This window comes from Pseudophryne corroboree, chromosome 11 (genome assembly GCF_028390025.1).
Source record: "Pseudophryne corroboree isolate aPseCor3 chromosome 11, aPseCor3.hap2, whole genome shotgun sequence".
Lineage (NCBI taxonomy): Eukaryota > Metazoa > Chordata > Amphibia > Anura > Myobatrachidae > Pseudophryne > Pseudophryne corroboree.
The window spans coordinates 306,304,575-306,327,732 of NC_086454.1; the positions used below are offsets into that span (position 1 = coordinate 306,304,575).

The 23,158-nt window shown below is 45.9% G+C and overlaps 1 protein-coding gene and 1 pseudogene across 1 annotated transcript in view; one reads left to right on the forward strand and one right to left on the reverse strand.

The window, feature by feature from the left end:
- The window catches only part of ITFG1 (integrin alpha FG-GAP repeat containing 1), a 402,294-nt gene that overhangs the window by 230,641 nt on the left and 148,495 nt on the right, over positions 1–23,158 (reverse strand). The gene's annotated exons all lie outside the window — the stretch shown is intronic.
- LOC134971196 (5S ribosomal RNA) lies at positions 21,818–21,936 on the forward strand (annotated as a pseudogene).

Consider the following 23,158-nt stretch of genomic DNA (forward strand, 5'->3'; position numbering starts at 1 on the left):
TAGCACACTAAATAGCGACAGTAGCTGTCTATATGTGTACAGAGCTAGACAACATGGGAAATGTTCAGCGTTTAAAGCCAAGAAAAGTCATCAAACAAACCATTGATAAACCGTTACACAACGGACCCTGCATGTGGTTATACCTCAGGCACTCTGCAGTGAGTACTGCGCACTTCTGTTCCCTAGGCAACATACTCTATGGCTTCACCCCTATCCCAAATCATTCTACATAGAGAAGCACCACCAACACAAAGCTACAACACAACCAAAGTTTGTTGGGCTAATATAGTGAAATATGACAACGCCAGTTACATCATCATAACCTTAATAATATATGGGTTGTCTCTAATATACATATTTAAAAAAGTCGCCAAATTCATGATACTTAGGAATTGAGCAGCGCAGTAGCAGACACATCATTTAAGATAAATTGTTGAGAATTGCCACCCAAATGTAAAGACTGGTGATGTTAAACAGTGAATAATAAATGGATGTCTAGGTAGAGGAAGACAATCGTCGAAACGCGTTGGTGAAGAGCAGGCTACACATCGATTTATGACCTTGGATTTATCATCATTGGGGATCAGTCCGGACCTTTTACCTCTACAGGTCAGGTGTCTATAGTTTTTACCATCGATACTGTATACACCTTGATGCGACTTAAAGCTGTGTACGTCCTGGAATAATACTTTTAAGAAATTGTTTTATATATGAAGTTTTTATTGGTGTACATAATAAAAATAGTTTTGGAGTTAAATTGATTGGGATTTCATCTATCCCTATATAGACCTTCATTGATGAGTTCTGAATGAGGCTTGGATTCAAGATATGAAAGGGAAGTGAAACAAGGGAAAAAGAAACCTTTATATGTAAATTGAAGCTGATTAAGCTGTAAGTTTGGTACGTTATTCGTCCACATGGATTAACTTCACTGGCAGTATTGACACAGTAAAACTACGGGTGGCGGTGAACCGTAAAGAAACCTTTATGAGTGATTTCTACTTCACTTTGGTGTGAGTACAGTACGACTTCTTTTCTGTACATCCAGCGGTGGAGGAAAAGTTTTCTTGGAACATTTCTTCCACTGTGTTCCACGACTTTATCCTGGTGGTGAAAGACATACTACACTATATTGTCTTCTTGTGTTTTTCCTGTTTTTCAAGAACACAAGCCGGAGAAACTCCCACCCCGAATACCAAGGAACATCTGACTGTACAGGAGGGGAAAACAAGTCTCATATCCCCACAAGTATTTTTAAATAGTCTTTAAGTACATGAACATTTAATTATTAATCAGAAAGTGGTGAGCGCAGAACCATATGATTGTGTTGTTTCCTTTTTCTACGCCTAGGTAGGTGTTTTCTCTTCTTCGTGTTATGTCCATGTGTGCAAAACGAGCCAGCCTGCATTCCCCAAGCCTCTTACCTGCCATTCTCTGGGGGCTCTGTTTGAGAATTTCTTTTTATATCCTATGGGAATGAGCGGCTAGACATTTGAGAAATGTATTTCAAGCAGCAAAGCAGTTTAAATACTCTCCAAAAAATCCACTTGAAAGATGAGGAAAATCATACAGGTTGGAAGGCTCTGCATACTGCATACGTAAGGAAAGGCTGCTGTGACTGCTTTAGCATCCTTTGTTGTAGTCACATATGCGACCTTATGTCAGAGGTAGCCCCCCACCCCCGGTGTAGAGGCGTGCATCTGAATGTATAGGGACTGAGGGGGTCAGCTTTGTGCGCCTGTAGATGCAACAATTCTGCTTGCTGTGTCTTTAGACGCCACTATCAGTTGCACCATATCTGTCGCATGCTAGGAGTGGATTCTCTATCTGATTATGGCCTCCATTACAAGCAAGTGTCAGAATCTGGAACCAGTTATGCTGTCCGCATGGGACACTCATATTATACCTAGCAGACGGACCATCTTCAGGCATCCACATAGGACTACCAGCACATTTCCAATACATTTTGGAGACTATGTGTTATGCACACCAGTGCCTGCAGGAATGTACTGGTGTTTGAACTGTTATACACACCAGTGCCTGCAGGAATGTACTGGTGTCTGAACAGAGAGGGATGCAAAACAAATGAACTCGCAGACAGACTGGGAAATATGACATAACGTACACAGAAGGTGATAGGGTAACAAAACCAACACAGAGTGAACAGAGAAGCCCAGAGGCTAAGAAACTGGGTGTCTCCCTAGTATTAGAAATGCTCAGATGGAAAAAGCAAGATGTTGTGTTTTAATACGTAGAGAACCCGAAATGCTGTTGCTAAGTGCAACAGCAAAACCCTAAAGGGTTACCAACGGGTGTGGCAGTAAACTCCTTGGTCAGAGATGGAATAATAGACACAAGGAGAGTCTCCACAATCCTAATTCTCACTTGCAGGGCCCAGGTTCAGCTTACTGCCAACTAAACTGACACATGGACGCCCTGCACAGTGAGAGAGGATTATGCAGGCAGGCCTGAAAGTACAGCCACAAACCTGCTGGGTTCACAGAATAGCAAAAGAACCTCAGCAGGCTAAACGACTGACTCCAGTCTTACTGCTAGGTCTGGATTGGCAGAGTGTAGTACCAAATGCCCAGGCCTATTTGCAGTAAGCAACAACAAAATACAAAGCTACACAGTACTGGCTAACTTTCAGGAACTGACTAACCAACAAAGATTCAGCAGCATCTGCTTAACCTGAGAAGAGGCCTTATAAAGCAGGTGCTGTCCACGCCCCCCTCAGACCTCACAGACTGTGAGCACAAAAACCAGCACCGGATCCCATGCCTGTAACCACTGCACAGCAAAAGACCCGAACCGGAGTATCAGCTGCGCTCAGGTTACTCCGCTAGCACTTGTCTCCCGGTTGCCATGACGACGTGGCAGCACAGGGCAGGAGACCCTAACACTATGGCCCTCATTCCGAGTTGTTCGCTCGCTAGCTACTTTTAGCAGCTGTGCAAACGCATAGTCGCCGCCCACGGGGGAGTGTATTTTTGCTTTGCAAGAGTGCGAACGCCTGTGCAGCCGAGTGGTACAAAAACATTTTGTGCAGAACAAGACCAGCCCTGTAGTTACTTATTCTGTGTGATGATTGCTGTGACAAAAGTCCCGGAATTGACATCAGATACCCGCCCTGCAAACGTCTGGCCACGACTGCGTTTTTCCAAACACTCCCAGAAAACGGTCAGTGGACACCCATAAACTCCCTCGTCCTGTCAATCTCCTTGCGTTCGGCTGTGTGAATGGAATCGTAGGTAGAAGCAGTGCAAAACAACGATGCTCTTTGTACCCGTACGCCACGCGTGCGCATTGCGGCTCATACGCATGCGTAGTTTTGCCGTTTTTTTTAATGATCGCTACGCAGCGAACAACGGCAGCTAGCAATCAACTCGGAATGAGGGCCTATGCGTCTAAGGAGATGAGATCTCTATAATTCTGATATTAACGCATATATCTCCAATGTTCAATGACCTGAGCATGTACAGAAGCCGCACTGCACGTTTGCAGATCTGACATCACAGCCTGATTGATATGCTGCTGGAGGTAAGGGGGAAGGGCGTTACAGAAAACACTGGCATGGCCCCGTTTTCTAGGCATGCTGAGTCTTTGGATGCAGCTCCTCTGGCCTCTGCAGCATCATGTTGCCGGACACCCTGAGCGACCTGATGGTTTTATTTAAGACGCCTCCCGCTGCTTTTGCATATTTTAGCAGAGGCTGTATACAAAGACATAGCGCGGAATCACTAACGTAAAGCGGTGAATGAGGCCCAAACTCATAACCAGGATATTCTAGAATTGAGAGTCTGATTTCTGTTGTGAGTTCATTTATATATTAATAGCAGAAGGAAGACATTTATGAATGACCTATATCTATGGTGCCGTTGTCTGAGCAAAGCACATCATACACCAAATTAAAAGGTCTTGGTCTGAAGAATTACATATTGGTATTGTAATTGGTTGCTTTGATTTGGAGTTAAGTGGCAAAACGTCCGCCAGCCATTTACAATGCATCACCATTGTGCTCTGGAAAAGGTGACAGTTGGTGACTTTGCCTGTGCACCTGCTGGGTAACGGGGAACAATGGACCTGCTGGGTGGTCTGGAAACTGTGACAGTTAGTTGCAGCCACCCACTAAGGGCCTAATTCAGGTCAATTGCAAACGCAATGCGACCACAATTTAGGCAACGGACCCGCCCTGCAACCGCAGTTAATGCGGCCCTGCGAATGCCTCTGCCGCATTCGTTATCTGGACTATAGATCTACACTAAAAAAGGTCTACAGTCAATAGGTCTACCACTAATGGTAGACATGCATTAGGTCAAAAGGTTGACATGTAAAATGTAGACAGTTCAAAAGGTCGACACACACATGGTAGACGCAAGTTTTTTAAACTCATACTATACCATCTACGTGGATTGGGAATCGTAACCTGTGCCGAGCGCAGCGAGCTACCTTGCACGAAGCATGGCGAGCGAACTGAGCCATGCGAGGAGACGTGGTACAATAATGGGGCTTGACTGTGGCAGAAAAGTGACAAAACACCCCAAAAAATTAAAATAAATTGTGTCTACCTTTTTTGGGTCGACCATTTACATGTTGTCCTTTTGACCCTGTCGACCTAATGCATGTCTACCATTAGTGGTAGACCTATTGACTGTAGACCTTTTTAGTGTAGAACTAATGAGCCACACCCGCCGGCAGCGGGGAAACGTGGGCATGTCGTCACACGCAGCCGCTCCGAACGAAAAAATGATGGAGGGACTCCTGCCGTCACAGACAGGTTGCGCCAGCAGGAGGCTTTACTAGTTTCTGCGACCCCGCTCTAATTGAGTTGCGATTGCACTTAAGAGTGTGATCGTAGTTGGTGGGCGGCCTTGCCCTGTGATGGGCAGCCCCCAGCATGCGATTGCAAGAATTGCAGTTTCTGCTAAAAAGCAGTGTGACCGGAGACCCCCCCTTAGCCACGTGGATAATGGTAGCCGCGGCGCTGAAGGTGTTAACCCCCAGCTTCCTGGCGCCATTTTAAAAAGGAACACTTGGCTCTAGGGATCATGCACTATACATGACTAAATGTATGTTTAATAATGTGTCTTAATATGTTATATCGCTGCGCTGTGCACAGTTGCAGAATGATGGACTGCACGGTTATAGAACTGCATGGACAAAGCACTTGTGGAACGTATAAGGTATTTTGTTTCTAAAAGGCTTTGACAATTGTTCTCGAGACACTTTTGCATAGAAAGTCATATGTTAATTGTCCTAGCTCCAGATGTCAATTGGCAGGCTTTCGGTGGGCAAACATTTTCTTTCAAATACAAACTAAGGTTTGGAAAGAAGACTATGTTTCAGCATCTCCTGTTGTGTGATAAGACAAAACTGGTTTTGCATGGAGATGTGTAAGACAAAAGTGGATCAGATTTTGTTTTACGAATACAAACTAGTGGGTTTCGTGTAACAACAGTTTGATCTAAGATTTCCTAGGCTGCAGTATGTATGCAGATTTATGTTTAAATTACAAGAACTTTGTCTATGTGTGAGAGGATGAATGCAATTGAAACACAAGTTATATTTACATTTGTGAAAGAGACAGAAACATGTTAATCAGATTGTGTTTGGGAAAGCACACTGGTTTGGTTCAAATAAGAAAAGGAGCAGAAATGTGCTTTATCAGATCCTTAACTCTTTTGAAATGCAACTTGTATTTATTTATATTTTGTAAGATATCCTGATTGGCTGGAAAAGACTTCGGGGGTGGGGGGATACAGTGTGTTTTACTGTATAAAAGGAGGGCTGCTGCTCTATGACAGTGTATTATACCAGTTTCACTCTGCTGTAAACGTTTTGCTGTATTGCTGAAGTTCGGAACTATTTGGGCGAATAAAACATCTACTGCCTCAAGACGACCGCTTCATCTTGTGACCTGTAGGGCTAGCTCTGTTCTTCGGCTGTCCAGGGTACACCCAGCGTTTCCAAGCTCTGCCTTCCGCCTGCTACCGTGCTGTGCTTAGGCAAGTGACGATTGGGGATTTGTCAACACCACACAGGGGTGGTAAGACAGCGTGTCGACGCATACAGAGCAGAACCGTGGTTTCAGGCGAAACGGCAAAGAGGAGTCTGATGGTGGCAGCGTAGTACCCACCCACTGCGCAGTGGGTGGAGTCAGTAACAGGCAGTTACTGACGATAAGCAGGAATTCCCTAATTGGCCAGGTCTCGTGTGACCTAAACTCCATTCTGTGACTGGGGGGCGAGACAAGAGGCAGTGAGGGCTTTCGTACGGAACCGTCCGGTCACAAGCAGTATCTGCAATCCTAAGGAGGGATTGTTCCAAATTTGACTCATGACGGGGTGGAAAGGGGTAAAATGCTCCACCCAGAAAACCTTTGCCCGGCTTAAATCTGGCACATTAGCTAGTTTTTTTTTTAAATGGATTAGTACAGATTGCGATTGTGAAGTATACTGTAGAAAATAATTCTATAACAACGCTAGCACGACTTCATAAAGAACCCATCATATCTAACATATAAGATTGGTGTTTTTGAGGCGGTAAACTTCAAACTGGATCCTGGTAATGAACGGTATATGTTTGTTATCTGTGTCTTTATTTCTGTTTTGCTGTATAACTTCCAAGCAGGACTTATTGAGTATTCGGATACTGTGGGTAGGTTCCTACACGCCTCTCAGCTCGCTTGAGCTCCTCTGTCTGCCATGATCCCATTTACGCTATATTGAAGCATGTTTATGAACATACCTAACATATTACAAGCAAACATATGGATATTATTGTCACAAGATAACGAGTGTTCCAATCACTATGGCAACGCAAACGTGTAACAAGGGTTCACAAAGAGAAAAATAAAAGTGCCGGGAATGAGATCTGTATACAGCACATAGAACCTCTCCCTTTAATCATTCAAGCAGCTATTTAGGGCAATTTTATGTCACAAAGTCTTGGGAGGATAAAAGTGGCAGTGTGTCCCCGGCTCGGGCGCATTGTTCAGTAATGCTGGTAATGCATCAATCTGTAGCACAAAATACACTTCACAGGAAAAGCTTTTCATCGAACGTACTGCCAAACAAATACCTCCGTGCGGGGGGGGGGGGGAATGGGGCACATAATTGTGTAAGTATGCAGAGGACACAGGGAATGCTATACATCCGCTAATGTTATTCTATTGTAGTTTCTTTGCTAAAGATAAACATTTGTGATCTCATTGGGGTAGGGTTCCAAGAGACTTCCTATGTGCATTCAGTAGTTTGTAGGTAGAGCCAGAAGGCCTGTTGTATTCATTTTTGTGCCCAATGTAGGAGGGGCTAGGGTAATCCCAAGCCAATCAGATCAATGGAATGCTCCCAGCAGCATGGAGTGTTTCAGGAGACGAGGGGGCTCGTCTTGTGGTAGGCTGTGGAACCTTGAGGTACTGAGGACCGAGTGACCAAGTGGCTCTAATACTGGAGGTACATTATGTTGCTCTGTAATGGATCCTGACAGTTATGTTGAGCTGGACTCACACTAAGCCTTGGTAACACATTTTCTTATTCAACATAATAAATTATCTCTTTTAAATGGAAATTGCTGAGTTATTGTTATTGAAGCGCCGACAACATTCTAAAGTCACCTTTGAATATCACCTATTGTTTTGTCATTATATATCTAGATATTTCCCGTTTGCAAGGCCAGGTTTTGGTGTTATTTTGGCTCCTAGTTTAGCCGCATGTGTGCCTAGAACCTTCTTCTTCATCCTTACATCAGTGACCTCATAGGATTATTAGCCAGGAGTGGCAGGGGCAGTGCCCGGGTGCAAGGAGGGGGTTGGCGGGAGGTCATACACAGATTTACAAGCAGCAGGGTAGTAAGTGAGACATCTGGTAATGTGACGCAAAAAGACCGTTGCCAAACACAAAAAGGACAACCGGTTTATTTCTTATTTTTGAGTGGGGATTGTAGACATCCTTCCCGCCAGGGAGCCGTGCCATTTCTGTAAACTACTTTCACTCTCAGGTACCCTTAACCAACAAAAAAGCCCAGGCAAGATCCAACAAGGGCAGAAGACAATCCTGCCAGCACTAGCCTCAGTCGTGTGCACTATACCCTGCGGCAAGAGCACTGACTATCCCAGGTATATCCCATTAGTCTATTCTCCTGATAGAACTTATTTGCATACTGTGTTCCAGATATGATCAAGACTCAAACTCCAGACTGTGCGAATGGTCCCCAGATAATTACCACACGTACATGAATGTAAAGCAGTCGCCCTCACTATAATATACATACTACACAATGCTGACTCTGCAAGAAGCTCCTGCAGGATTACAGAAGCACCTGTGAGCGGGGAAATGATCAAGGAACGGACTTGAATCAATAAGTGTAAATTTCCACAATTGCAAAGGACAAAAAACACATCAGTATAAAGGCAATGCGCCATTACCGGCCTCTACTTAATGAATGGCCAATGCGGTGCTTACCAGGAAAATCCTATTACTGCAAACGCAGTGGATTGGGCCATTTCCATAATAACCCCATACACATCTCAATCTATACAGGACATGTGGACGGAGACTTAGCTGAGAGTGAAAGACAGACTGAGGGTGTTACAAAGTAACAAATGTACATGAAAACAATACATCTGTGTAACTCCTGACACAATGTCATTCCTACCGGACATACCCCACCCCATGTTACTGAAACTGTGGGGGTACCATGTACGTGAAATGTAAGTGGCAATAGGGTATACGCACGCCAAAAAAAATAAGATTTTACTTACCGATAAATCTATTTCTCGTAGTCCGTAGTGGATGCTGGGACTCCGTAAGGACCATGGGGAATAGCGGCTCCGCAGGAGACAGGGCACAAAATAAAAGCTTATGGATCAGGTGGTGTGCACTGGCTCCTCCCCCTATGACCCTCCTCCAAGCCTCAGTTAGGATACTGTGCCCGGACGAGCGTACATAATAAGGAAGGATATTGAATCCCGGGTAAGACTCATACCAGCCACACCAATCACACCGTACAACTCGTGATCTGAACCCAGTTAACAGTATGATAAACGCAAAGGAGCCTCTGAAAAGATGGCTCACAACAATAATAACCCGAATTTTTGTAACAATAACTATATACAAGTATTGCAGACAATCCGCACTAGGGATGGGCGCCCAGCATCCACTACGGACTACGAGAAATAGATTTATCGGTAAGTAAAATCTTATTTTCTCTGACGTCCTAGTGGATGCTGGGACTCCGTAAGGACCATGGGGATTATACCAAAGCTCCCAAACGGGCGGGAGAGTGCGGATGACTCTGCAGCACAGAATGAGAGAACTCCAGATCCTCCTCAGCCAGGGTATCAAATTTGTAGATTTTAGCAAACGTGTTTGCCCCTGACCAAGTAGCTGCTCGGCAAAGTTGTAAAGCCGAGACCCCTCGGGCAGCCGCCCAAGATGAGCCCACTTTCCTTGTGGAATGGGCTTTTACAGATTTTGGCTGTGGCAATCCTGCCACAGAATGTGCAAGCTGAATTGTACTACAAATCCAACGAGCAATCGTCTGCTTTGAAGCAGGAGCACCCAGCTTGTTGGGTGCATACAGGATAAACAGCGAGTCAGATTTTCTGACTCCAGCCGTCCTGGAAACATATATTTTCAAGGCCCTGACAACGTCAAGCAACTTAGAGTCCTCTAAGTCCCTGGTAGCCGCAGGTACCACAATAGGTTGGTTCATGTGAAATGCAGAAACCACCTTAGGTAGAAATTGAGGACGAGTCCTCAATTCCGCCCTGTCAGAATGAAAAATTAAGTAAGGGCTTTTATATGATAAAGCCGCCAATTCTGACACACGCCTGGCTGAAGCCAAGGCTAACAGCATCGACACCTTCCATGTGAGATATTTTAAGTCCACAGTGGAAAGTGGTTCAAACCAATGTGACTTTAGAAAACTCAACACAACATTGAGATCCCAAGGTGCCACTGGAGGCACAAAAGGAGGCTGTATGTGCAGCACCCCTTTTACAAATGTCTGAACTTCAGGTACTGAAGCCAGTTCTTTCTGGAAGAAAATCGACAGGGCCGAAATTTGAACCTTAATGGACCCTAATTTTAGGCCCATAGACAGTCCTGTTTGCAGGAAACGACCCAGTTGAAATTCCTCTGTAGGGGCCTTCTTGGCCTCACACCACGCAACATATTTACGCCAAATGCGGTGATAATGTTTTGCGGTTACGTCCTTCCTGGCTTTGACCAGAGTAGGGATGACTTCTTCTGGAATGCCTTTTTCCCTCAGGATCCGGCGTTCAACCGCCATGCCGTCAAACGCAGCCGCGGTAAGTCTTGGAACAGACAAGGCCCCTGCAGTAGCAGGTCCTTTCTTAGAGGTAGAGGCCACGGTTCGTCCGCGAGCATCTCTTGAAGTTCCGGGTACCAAGTCCTTCTTGGCCAATCCGGAACCACGAGTATAGTTCTTACTCCTCTCTTTCTTATGATTCTCAGTACTTTTGGTATGAGAGGCAGAGGAGGGAACACATACACTGACTGGTACACCCACGGCGTTACCAGAGCGTCCACTGTTATTGCCTGAGGGTCCCTTGACCTGGCGCAATATCTGTCCAGTTTTTTTGTTTAGACGTGACGCCATCATGTCCACCTTTGGTTTTTCCCAACGGTTTACAATCAGGTGGAAGACTTCTGGGTGAAGTCCCCACTCTCCCGGGTGAAGGTCGTGTCTGCTGAGGAAGTCTGCTTCCCAGTTGTCCACTCCCGGAATGAACACTGCTGTCAGTGCTATCACATGATTTTCCGCCCAGCGAAGAATCCTTGCAGCTTCTGCCATTGCCCTCCTGCTTCTCGTGCCGCCCTGTCTGTTTACGTGGGCGACTGACGTGATGTTGTCCGATTGGATCAACACCGCCTGACCCTGAAGCAGAGGTTTTGCTTGACTTAGGGCATTGTAAATGGCCCTTAGTTCCAGAATGTTTATATGAAGAGATGTTTCCATGCTTGACCACAAGCCCTGGAAATTCCTTCCCTGTGTGACTGCTCCCCAGCCTCTCAGGCTGGCATCCGTGGTTACCAGGATCCAATCCTGAATGCCAAATCTGCGGCCCTCTAGTAGATGAGCACTCTGCAGCCACCACAGGAGAGACACCCTTGTCCTTGGCGACAGGGTTATCCGCTGATGCATCTGCAGATGCGATCCGGACCATTTGTCCAGTAGATCCCACTGAAACGTTCTTGCATGGAATCTTCCGAATGGAATCGCTTCGTAGGAAGCCACCATTTTTCCCAGGACCCTCGTGCACTGATGCACTGAGACCTGGCCTGGTTTTAGGAGGTTCCTGACTAGCTCGGATAACTCCCTGGCCTTCTCCTCCGGGAGAAACACCTTCTTCTGGACTGTGTCCAGAATCATTCCTAGGAACAGTAGACGTGTCGTTGGAATCAGCTGCGATTTTGGAATATTTAGAATCCACCCGTGCTGACGTAACACTACCTGAGATAGTGCTACTCCGACTTCTAACTGTTCCCTGGATCTTGCCCTTATCAGGAGATCGTCCAAGTAAGGGATAATTAAAATGCCTTTTCTTCGTAGAAGAATCATCATTTCGGCCATTACCTTGGTAAAGACCCGAGGTGCCGTGGACAATCCAAACGGCAGCGTCTGAAACTGATAATGACAGTTTTGTACTACAAACCTGAGGTACCCTTGGTGAGAAGGGTATATTGGGACGTGGAGATAAGCATCTTTGATGTCCAGAGACACCATATAGTCCCCTTCTTCCAGGTTCGCTATCACTGCTCTGAGTGACTCCATCTTGAATTTGAACCTTTTTATGTAAGTGTTCAAGGATTTCAGATTTAAAATTGGTCTCACCGAGCCGTCCGGCTTCGGTACCACAAACAGCGTGGAATAATACCCCTTTCCCTGTTGCAGGAGGGGTACCTTGATTATCACCTGCTGGGAATACAGCTTGTGAATGGCTTCCAAAACTGCCTCCCTGTCGGAGGGAGACTTTGGTAAAGCAGACTTCAGGAACCGACGAGGGGGAAACGCCTCGAATTCCAGTTTGTACCCCTGCGATACTACCTGTAGAATCCAGGGATCCACTTGCGAGTGAGCCCACTGCGCGTTGAAATTCTTGAGACGGGCCCCCACCATATCTGAGTCTGCTTGTAAAGCCCCAGCGTCATGCTGAAGACTTGGCAGAAGCAGGGGAGGGCTTCTGCTCCTGGGAAGCGGCTGCACGGTGCAGTCTTTTTCCTCTTCCTCTGCCCCGGGGCAGAAAGGAGTGGCCTTTTGCTCGCTTGTACTTATGGGAACGAAAGGACTGAGTTTGAAAAGACGGTGTCTTTTTCTGCTGATGTGAAGTGACCTGGGGTAAAAAGGTGGATTTCCCAGCCGTTGCCGTGGCCACCAGGTCCGATAGACCAGCCCCAAATAACTCCTCCCCTTTATACGGCAATACTTCCATGTGCCGTTTGGAATCCGCATCCCCTGACCACTGTCGCGTCCATAACGCTCTTCTGGCAGAGATGGACATAGCACTTACTCTTGATGCCAGGGTGCAAATATCCCTCTGTGCATCACGCATATATAGCAATGCATCCTTTAAATGTTCTATAGTTAACAAAATATTGTCCCTATCCAGGGTATCAATATTCTCAGTCAGGGAATCCGACCATGCGACTCCAGCACTGCACATCCAGGCTGAGGCGATTGCTGGTCGCAGTATAACACCAGTATGTGTGTATATACTTTTTAGGATATTTTCCAGCCTTCTATCAGCTGGTTCTTTGAGGGAAGCCGTATCAGGTGACGGTAACGCTACTTGTTTAGATAAACGTGTGAGCGCCTTATCTACCCTAGGGGGTGTTTCCCAACGCGCCCTAACCTCTGGCGGGAAGGGATATAATGCTAATAATTTATTAGAAATTAGCTGTTTTTTATCGGGGGAAACCCACGCTTTATCACACACCTCATTTATTTCCTCTGACTCAGGAAAAACTATTGGTAGTTTTTTCACACCCCACATAATACCCTTCTTTGTGGTACTTGTAGTGTCAGAAAGGTTCAATGCCTCTTTCATTGCCGTGATCATGTAACGTGTGGCCCTACTGGACATTACGTTTGTCTCGTCACCGTCGACACTAGACTCAGTATCTGTGTCAGGGTCTGTGTCGACCCACTGAGGTAACGGGCGTTTTAGCGCCCCTGACGGTGTCTGAGACGCCTGGACAGGCACTAATTGATTTGCCGGCTGTCTCATGTCGTCAACAGTTTTTTGCAAATTGCTGACATTATCACTTAATTGTTTAAATACAATCATCCAGTCAGGTGTCGACTCCCTAGGGGGTGACATCACCAACACAGGCAACTGCTCCGCCTCCACATCATTTTCCTCCTCATACATGTCGACACACGCGTACCGACACACAGCACACACACCGGGAATGCTCTGATAGAGGACTGGACCCCACTTAGCCCTTTGGAGAGACAGAGGGAGAGTCTGCCAGCACACACCCAGCGCTATATATATACAGGGATAACCTTATATAAGTGTTATTCCCTTATAGCTGCTGTTATTATCGTTATTTGCTGCCAAAAATGCCCCCCCTTCTCTTTTTTACCCTGATTCTGAAGCAGGACTGCAGGGGAGAGTCAGGGAGCCGTCCTTCCAGCGGAGCTGTGAGGGAAAATGGCGCTTGTGTGCTGAGGAGATAGGCTCCGCCCCTTCACGACGTCCTTATCTCCCGCTTTTTTGTGTAAAAATGGCAGGGGTTAAAATACATCCATATAGCCCAGGAGCTATATGTGATGTATTCTTTTTGCCACCTAAGGTATATACTGTTATATTGCGTCTCAGGGCGCTCCCCCCCAGCGCCCTGCACCCTCAGTGACCGGAGTGTGAAGTGTGCTGAGAGCAATGGCGCACAGCTGCGGTGCTGTGCGCTACCTTAGTCTGAAGACAGGATGTCTTCTGCCGCCGATTTCACCGGACCTCTTCGTCTCTTCTGGCTCTGTAAGGGGGACGGCGGCGCGGCTCCGGTGACCCATCCAGGCTGTACCTGTGATCGTCCCTCTGGAGCTAATGTCCAGTAGCCTAAGAAGCCCAATCCACTCTGCACGCAGGTGAGTTCGCTTCTTCTCCCCTTAGTCCCACGATGCAGTGAGCCTGTTGCCAGCAGGACTCACTGAAAATAAAAAAAAAACCTAAAACTAAACTTTTATTCTAAGCAGCTCAGGAGAGCCACCTAGATTGCACCCTTCTCGGCCGGGCACAAAAATCTAACTGAGGCTTGGAGGAGGGTCATAGGGGGAGGAGCCAGTGCACACCACCTGATCCTTAAGCTTTTATTTTGTGCCCTGTCTCCTGCGGAGCCGCTATTCCCCATGGTCCTTACGGAGTCCCAGCATCCACTAGGACGTCAGAGAAATGACAATCAGCTGCGGGTGTACATTTCCATTATGGTGATAATGACGCAAATCACAAATGTTCTACAGGGATGTAGTCATTATGCCGACATATTCAATGCCGACAATCATCCTGCAGAATGTTGATATTTTCACAATGTGAAATGTTGACATTCTGCACGGACTGGGGGTTTGATTGCGGCAGCGGAGAGTTAGGGTTATGCTGCAGGAGGGGAGGTTAGGGTTAGGCACTAGGGAGAGGGTTATGCTGCAGGAGGGGAGGTTAGGGTTAGGCACTAGGTAGAGGGTTATGCTGCAGGAGGGGAGGTTAGGGTTATGCTGCAGGAGGGGAGGTAAGGGTTAGGCACTAGGAAGAGGGTTATGCTGCAGGAGGGGAGGTTAGGGTTAGGCACTAGGGAGAGGGTTAGGCTGCAGGAGGGGAGGTTAGGGTTATGCTGCAGGAGGGGAGGTAAGGGTTAGGCACTAGGAAGAGGGTTATGCTGCAGGAGGGGAGGTTAGGTTTAAGCACTATGGAGAGGGTTAGGCTGAAGGAGGGGAGAGTGGGGTTAGGCACTATGGAGAGGGTTAGGATTAAGCTGAAGGAGGGGAGGTTAGGGTTAGGCACTAGGGAGAGGGTTAGGCTGCAGGAGGGGAGGTTAGGGTTATGCTGCAGGAGGGGAGGTAAGGGTTAGGCACTAGGAAGAGGGTTATGCTGCAGGAGGGGAGGTTAGGTTTAAGCACTATGGAGACGGTTAGGCTGAAGGAGGGGAGAGTGGGGTTAGGCACTATGGAGAGGGTTAGGATTAAGCTGAAGGAGGGGAGGTTAGGGTTAGGCACTAGGGAGAGGGTTAGGCACTAGGGAGAGGGTTATGCTGCAGGAGGGGAGGTTAGGGTTAAGCACTAGGTAGAGGGTTATGCTGCAGGAGGTGAGGTTAGGATTAGGCACTAGGGAGAGGGTTAGGGTTAGGCTGAAGGAGGGGAGGTTAGGGTTAGGCACTAGAAGAGGGTTAGGTTGAAGGAGGGGAGGTTAGGAACTATGGAGAGGGTTAGATTGATTGAGGGTAGGTTAGTATTAGTTACAAGGTAGAGGGTTAGGCTGAAGTAGGGGATGTAAGGGGTAGGCGCTAAGGAAAGGATTAGGTTAGGCTGAAGGAGAGGATGTTAGGGGTAGGCACTAGGGAAAGTGTTAGGTTAGGCTGAAGGAGAGGACGTTAGGAGTAGGCACTAGGAAATGGGTTAGGGTTAGGCACTAGGGAAAGGACTAGTGTTAAGATGAAGAAAGGGGGGTCAGGGTTAAGCACTAGGGAGGGAGATAGGGTTAGAATGAAGGAAGGGAGGTTAGGCACTTGTGCAGTGGTTCCCAAACTATGTGCCTAGGCGCCCGGGCGTGCTGCAAGGTTCTTGCAGGGGTGCCTTGGATTGGTGATCCAGGACCAAATTAAATTATTTATGGTCAAAGTGATAGACAAAACCAGTGCTGCTGGCTGCCAATCGTAAAACATGTGGACACATCCAAATAGCAGAATCAGAAGAAATGGGGTGCCATTACAAAAAATGATGATATCTAGGGAGCAGTGATTTAGGAAAGTTTGGGAACCACTACACTAGGGAAAGGGTTAGGATTACACTGAAGGAGGAGAGGTTAGGGGCAGGCATGAGGGAGAGGGTTAGGCACTAGGGAGAGGGTTAGGCTGAAGGAGGGGAGGGTGCATAGATGTTATAATATACATGTATACACACACCTATATAAAAGTTCAGGGGCACATACATACATATAAATACTCACACACACACACACACACACACACACACACACACACACACACACACACACTTACAATGTACAGGGTGTTTGGTTAAAGAAATACCCTGTACCATACATTTATTCCTGGAGAAGAAGTCCTCTGTCTTTTTAAACTGAATAAAGCATTCCTTTATAATATATTACCATAGCGGGGAAGAAATGATACTGTAAGCCGGGATTGTTATGAGTGCAGGTGGGAAATGGCTGAGTGTAACAGGCAGAAGATACAGAAGTACAGTACTGTCCAATGCTGCTGTGACAGCGTCATACACGCCCCAGAGAGACCCCACTGTAAGACTTTGGTGCCATGGAGTTTATTTGGAGAAAGAGAAGTCTTATTGCTTTGTATAAACTAATTATACTGCCGCCATTAATCAATGAGATAAGGGGATGGTGGTAATGTCCGCAGCCGGAGAATATTATAACGGTGCTATATTTCACAGCAAGTAAAATGTTACATCCAGCGTGATAATATCTGTCAGAGCGATGGCCAGTGCGATCGCTACTTCCAAATGTATCACGATGTTAAAGAAAAGTTATATTCATACATGAAGCACGGAACGAGGACAGTCCTGACATGCATCACACCCGCAGCACAAAGCGACACATCGCCAGATGTCATGGGTATAATAACTGCGCAGATAACAATGGGCGCAATGCTACATTCAGTGACTTCATCGCACACGTCTGGCCAGTTACACAGTATGATGGAACCAACGTCTGCTCTCTGCACCCTATCAGTCATCTCCTCCAGGGTTCCGTATACTATTTATGTCATTATTCAACAGCTCGACAATGATGTTATGTCAACATTTACCATGTCAACATGCAGGCTTTCTTCTCCTTCTGTCCCCAAGCCTAACAAAGTCCCTAACCCTAGCTTTGCCCGTAATCCTCCTGGAAATGATGACAATATGACAATGCTGCCATTTCTGATGTCAACATTTTGTAGGTGACAATGTTAATCATGATGAGGGGCATGTGGGGAAAGGCGGGAGGGGTATGTGGTGGAAAGAATGAGGCACGTGGGGGAAGGAGCACATTGGGGAATGTGTGAGGGCGCATGGGGCAAGGTTTAAGGGGATGTGGGGGAAACTGTTAGGTGGCAACGTGGGGGAAGCCGTTAGGTGGCAACGTGGGGGAAGCCGTTAGGTGGCAACGTGGGGGAAGCCGTTAGGTGGCAACGTGGGGGAAGCCGTTAGGTGGCAACGTGGGGGAAGCCGTTAGGTGGCAACGTGGGGGAAGCCGTTAGGTGGCAACGTGGGGGAAGCCGTTAGGTGGCAACGTGGGGGAAACAGTTAGGTGGCAACGTGGGGGAAGCCGTTAGGTGGCAACGTGGGGGAAGACGTTAGGTGGCAACGTAGGGGAAGCCGTTAGGTGGCAACGTAGGGGAAGCCGTTAGGTGGCAACGTAGGGGTAGCCGTTAGGTGGCAACGTAGGGGAAGCCGTAAGGCGGCAACGTCGGGGAAAGCTCTGAGAAGCATATAGGGATCATGTATTGAACTTTTGTAATGCACGTGGGATCTGAAGGCTTTTGTGGCAAGTGTGGGCCTTAGGGCACGAGGGGCTAATGAGAGCCTGAGTGCACGTGACGGCACTTTGTTACAAGTGGTGGAAAGATAGAGCCAGTAAGGAGCACGTGTCGGCAATTAGAGGTGAGTGATGCTGGGGTGCTGATGTCGTTTTGGTACTTTTTCATTCTTGAAATTAAGGGCAATATTGAACCTTTTAAAGATTGGAGGGTCTCACATGCCGCACATATATTATATAATGTTGCCCATTACTGGTTTAGCTGCTGCAAAATAGTTACCCTAGAAGTCTCAGAATGTCTCACCGCAGAGTCAATCTACAGACAAGACATTAGGAAAACCTTCCCAAATGAATCACAAACTGCATGTTTGCCGACATCATTACCGTTAATCATGTGACGTGCTCCATGCGACGGTGATGTCACTGGCTCCTAGTGAGCGGATAGACTGAATAATGGTTCTGCTAACAAAATGGCAGCTTACACTGAAAACAGGAGTCGGTCCTATAAGTGAAGACAGCATCCCGCAAACAAGTAGGAACAGGCAGAAATGTGAGTTTTACAAGCAATTTGCAGGAAATATTCTGTGTTTAAGTTCAGCACCTGTGGGCTTTATAATTACGTTTAAGGTGCAGGCAGAACGTAAAGAGGAGTGCAATGCATACTGATGTATATAATTGTGAATGCTATTAAGTACTCCGTGTGAATATATTCATATTTTACCATATAATTTGTTGGCTTAGCTGACATTTTAAGATTTCTTGCAGGGTTCTCACACTGATTACTCTGTGCATAAATCTTTCCTACGTGCGGCACAGGCGAGGGACGTCTCCCACCCCCCAGGAATTAACACAGCAAATGTCCGCCCCCTGGCTGTTAGCAGTAAACAGAGCGACGGAAGGCATGTCTATAGCATATAATTAGCTGAGCTGTGGTAACCGTGGTCAGTACACACCTGCAATTGGCTCCAGATATGACCAGCCCCTGTTCCAGTGGAAGAAGAATACACATGGCAGAAATATAGTATAATATGACCTCAGAAAAAAGCTTTTGGACATAAAAACATGACCAGCATGAATAGACGTTGCAACCGTATGATAAAAACACAAGCTGAAACGCTGCCAAAATTTACAGGTCCGGCCTTCCAATCCATTATGTGAATGTTTTTCTCTGCTGAGCATTTAAACTAAAATTATGGTAAGACTAAAAGAAAAACTGTACTTTCATCAGTGAAAATAAAAAATAAAAATAAAATATATATATATATATATATATATATATATATATATATATATATATATACACACACACACACACACATGTAAACGTAAGGATTAATATTGCGCCACATGTGCGATAAGACAGATATGTTGTTTGAAAAGGCTAGTCACTATGACACTCCCCTATGCTGCTAACGGGGCGTCTGCTGTTACCCTCAAAAAATATAGGGGTGGTAAAACCCTAAAAACAATGTAGGAAAAAGGAGGGGATGAGGGTGAGTAGCGACCTCGGTGTCCGTAAAAGGTATACAATTGCCAATATGTTTTAAAAATATTAAAAAGCTATTTATTAACATAAAATTCAAACATAAAGGAGATATATAAAAATTGGGACAGTAAAATAAACAACTGAACTAAAAGCACCAAATAAAAGAGCAAATTAAAAGTATCCTTGTCTTAGAGTGAGGTAGGTACAGGTCACCCAACGCGTTTTGTCTGATGAGACTTCTTCAAAGGGTAGGGACAAAATGAACCTGGGCAGCTATTTATAGCCATATCCCTTAGTGGGAGGGTAGTGACATCATTAGGAGTCATGTGACCTAATTTGTTAACAAATATTCTTATACATATGAATCAGCATAAAAAAAGCAGTGGGTTTCAGCTTAATGGAGGGTTGTATAAAGTGTAATTAGTTAAAAACGAGTGTTTTAAAGTCCAATACACAGATAAAAGTCTTTAAATCCTATAAGTAGCGGTATTTCCGCCCCACTTCCGGTTGCGGCGCGTCACTTCCGCCCCACTTCCGGTTTCTTCTGTGCATGCGCCCGCGGCGATTCAGCGCGATCACGTGAGCTGTATGTTCATACAGAGTTCAGTGGCTCCTATTTCATAGAGGAGACAGTTGTATTCAGAGTGTCCATCTAGCGGTGGCCATTTTCGGCAGGATCATGTCCATAGGGCCTCAGTGTGTGGTGGCCATTTCTTAGTACTCCATTGCATGTAAATGACTCTCCAGTGTTCTCGGTCGTCATAGCAACGATTTCACACATAGAAACAATAAATGAGAGTATCAGAAGAACATCATTCTTATTGAGAGGCACCCAATAACTTTAGTAGCAAAAAGATGACTAATTAAAAACAGTGTTATTAGTGAAGCAAACTTCTTGATAGGAATGCAGTAACATTACAGTGCACAGATGATTAATAGAGCTGAGAGAATTAGAGATTGGAGTAAACTAATAATGGGTTCATGACACAAAGACATATAGTGTGTGGGGGTAGGTGTGTATTAGAATTATATCGTGACTGTGGTTACAGAGGGATAGACGTGTGAATGACAGTGCTCGTGTGGATCCGATATTAAAGGAACTAGATAACGTGCTCAGTGTATCTAGATACATGCGGAAAATATGGAGTAAATTCCTTTCTTAGGCACTTATTTTATTCCTGTTCCATACAGTACCTGATCTTCCCAGGTGATCCGCCTCACTGGTACTGATCAGGCCCGACGCTGCTTGGCTTCCAAGATCGGGCGTATTCCAGCGTGGTATGACTGTAACAATTTTGCGCCTTCCAGGTTAATGCTCCGGACCGCAATATTAATGCTATATTTCTACTTGTGAAATGGTAGTTAGTCCGAAAATTTCGGGCTAGTGTGGGGAGGGGTGGGGGGTGGGGTTGGTTTAGGTGATTACGGCTAGCGTGGGTGGGCGGGGAGGGAAGGATGGGGGGGGGGAGGGGGAGGGGTGGTTGGTGCGGAGGGTTAATAAGAATGCAGACGGCGAGTATTAAGGAGTAGAAGTACCGTATTCTAAAGGAAGGGGGCGATCTCGTAGCTGTCATTAAATCCTTTCGGCTGTAGTGTCTGCAATTGAGATATCCAAAACATCTCACGACGTGACAACTTGTTAGCGAGATCCCCTCCTCTGTCTCCCAGTTTCACCAGTTCAATGGCCTTGAAAGTCAGGGCTTCCGGATTAGAGTTGTGTGTGGATGAAGTGTTTAGACACGGCATGGCTCTCCACTTTGTTCTTAATATTTCTCACATGTTCTTGTATCCTTAACTTTAGGGGTCTCTTTGTCTTCCCTACATACTGTTTGCCGCAGTTGCATTCCAGAAGGTATACAACTGATTGGGTATTGCAGTTCATGTGATCTTTGATTTTGTACTCCTTTTTCTTTTCCATATCAGTGAACGTTTTCCTGTTGGGTGGTAGATATCTGCATACATTGCATCGCCCGCATTGTAGGATTCCACACATTTGGGCCATGTGTGGTCCTTCTCTTGATACCTCTCTTCAGTTGTATACCTTCTGGAATGCAACTGCGGCAAACAGTATGTAGGGAAGACAAAGAGACCCCTAAAGTTAAGGATACAAGAACATGTGAGAAATATTAAGAACAAAGTGGAGAGCCATGCCGTGTCTAAACACTTCATTCACACACACAACTCTAATCCGGAAGCCCTGACTCTCAAGGCCATTGAACTGGTGAAACTGGGAGACAGAGGAGGGGATCTCGCTAACAAGTTATCACGTCGTGAGATGTTTTGGATATTTCAATTGCAGACACTACAGCCGGAAGGATTTAATGACAGCTACGAGATTGCCCCCTTCCTTTAGAATACGGTACTTCTACTCCTTAATACTCGCCGTTGGCATTCTTATTAACCCTCTGCACCAACCACCCCTCCCCCTCCCGTCCCCCCCCCTCCCCATCCACTCACGCTAGCCGTAATCACCTAAACCAAACCCCCCCCCCCCCCCCCTCCCCACGCTAGCCCGAAATTTTCAGACTAACTACCAGTTCACAAGTAGAAAAATAGCATTAATATTGAGGTCCGGAGCATTAACCTGGAAGGCGCAAAATTATTACAGTCATACCACGCTGGAAATGCCCAAATACACCCGATCTTGGAAGCCAAGCAGCGTCGGGCCTGATCAGTACCAGTGAGGGGGACCACCTGGGAAGATCAGGTACTGTATGGAACAGGAATAAAATAAGTGCCTAAGAAAGGAACTTACTCCATATTTTCCGCATGTATATAGATACACTGAGCACGTTATCTAGTTCCTTTGATATCGGATCCACACGAGCACTGTCATTCACACGTCTATCCCTCTGTAACCACAGTCACGATATAATTCTAATACACACCTACCCCCACACACTATATGTCTTTGTGTCATGAACCCATTATTAGTTTACTCCAATCTCTAATTCTCTCAGCTCTATTAATCATCTGTGCACTGTAATGTTACTGCATTCCTATCAAGAAGTCTGCTTCACTAATAACACTGTTTTTAATTAGTCATCTTTTTGCTACTAAAGTTATTGGGTGCCTCTCAATAAGAATGATGTTCTTCTGATACTCTCATTTATTGTTTCTATGTGTGGAATCGTTGCTATGACGACCGAGAACACTGGAGAGTCATTTACATGCAATGGAGTACTAAGAAATGGCCGCCGCACACTGAGGCCCTATGGACATGATCCTGCCGAAAATGGCCGCCGCTACATGGACACTCTGAATACAACTGTCTCCTCTATGAAATAAGATCCACTGAACTCTGTATGAACATGCAGCTCACGTGATCGCGCTGAATCGCCGCGGGCGCATGCTCAGAAGAAACCAGAAGTGGGGCGGAAGTGACGCGCCGCGTCCGCCGCAACCGGAAGTGGGGCGGAAATACCGCTACTTATAGGATTTAAAGACTTTTATCTGTGTATTGGACTTTTAAACACTCGTTTTTAACTAATTACACTTTATACAACCCTCCATTAAGCTGAAACCCACTGCTTTTTATGCTGATTCATTTGTATAAGAATATTTGTTAACAAATTAGATCACATGACTCCTAATGATGTCACTACCCTCCCACTAAGGGATATGGCTATAAATAGCTGCCCAGGTTCATTTTGTCCCTACCCTTTGAAGAAGTCTCATCAGACGAAACGCGTTGGGTGACCTGTACCTACCTCACTCTAAGGTAAGGATACTTTTAATTTGCTCTTTTATTTGGTGCTTTTAGTTCAGTTGTGTATTTTACTGTCCCAATTTTTATGTATCTCCTTTATGTTTGAATTTTATGTTAATAAATAGCTTTTTAATATTTTTAAACATATTGACAATTGTATACCTTTTACGGACACCTCACCATCATCCCCTCCTTTTTTATATATACACACATATATATATATATACACATA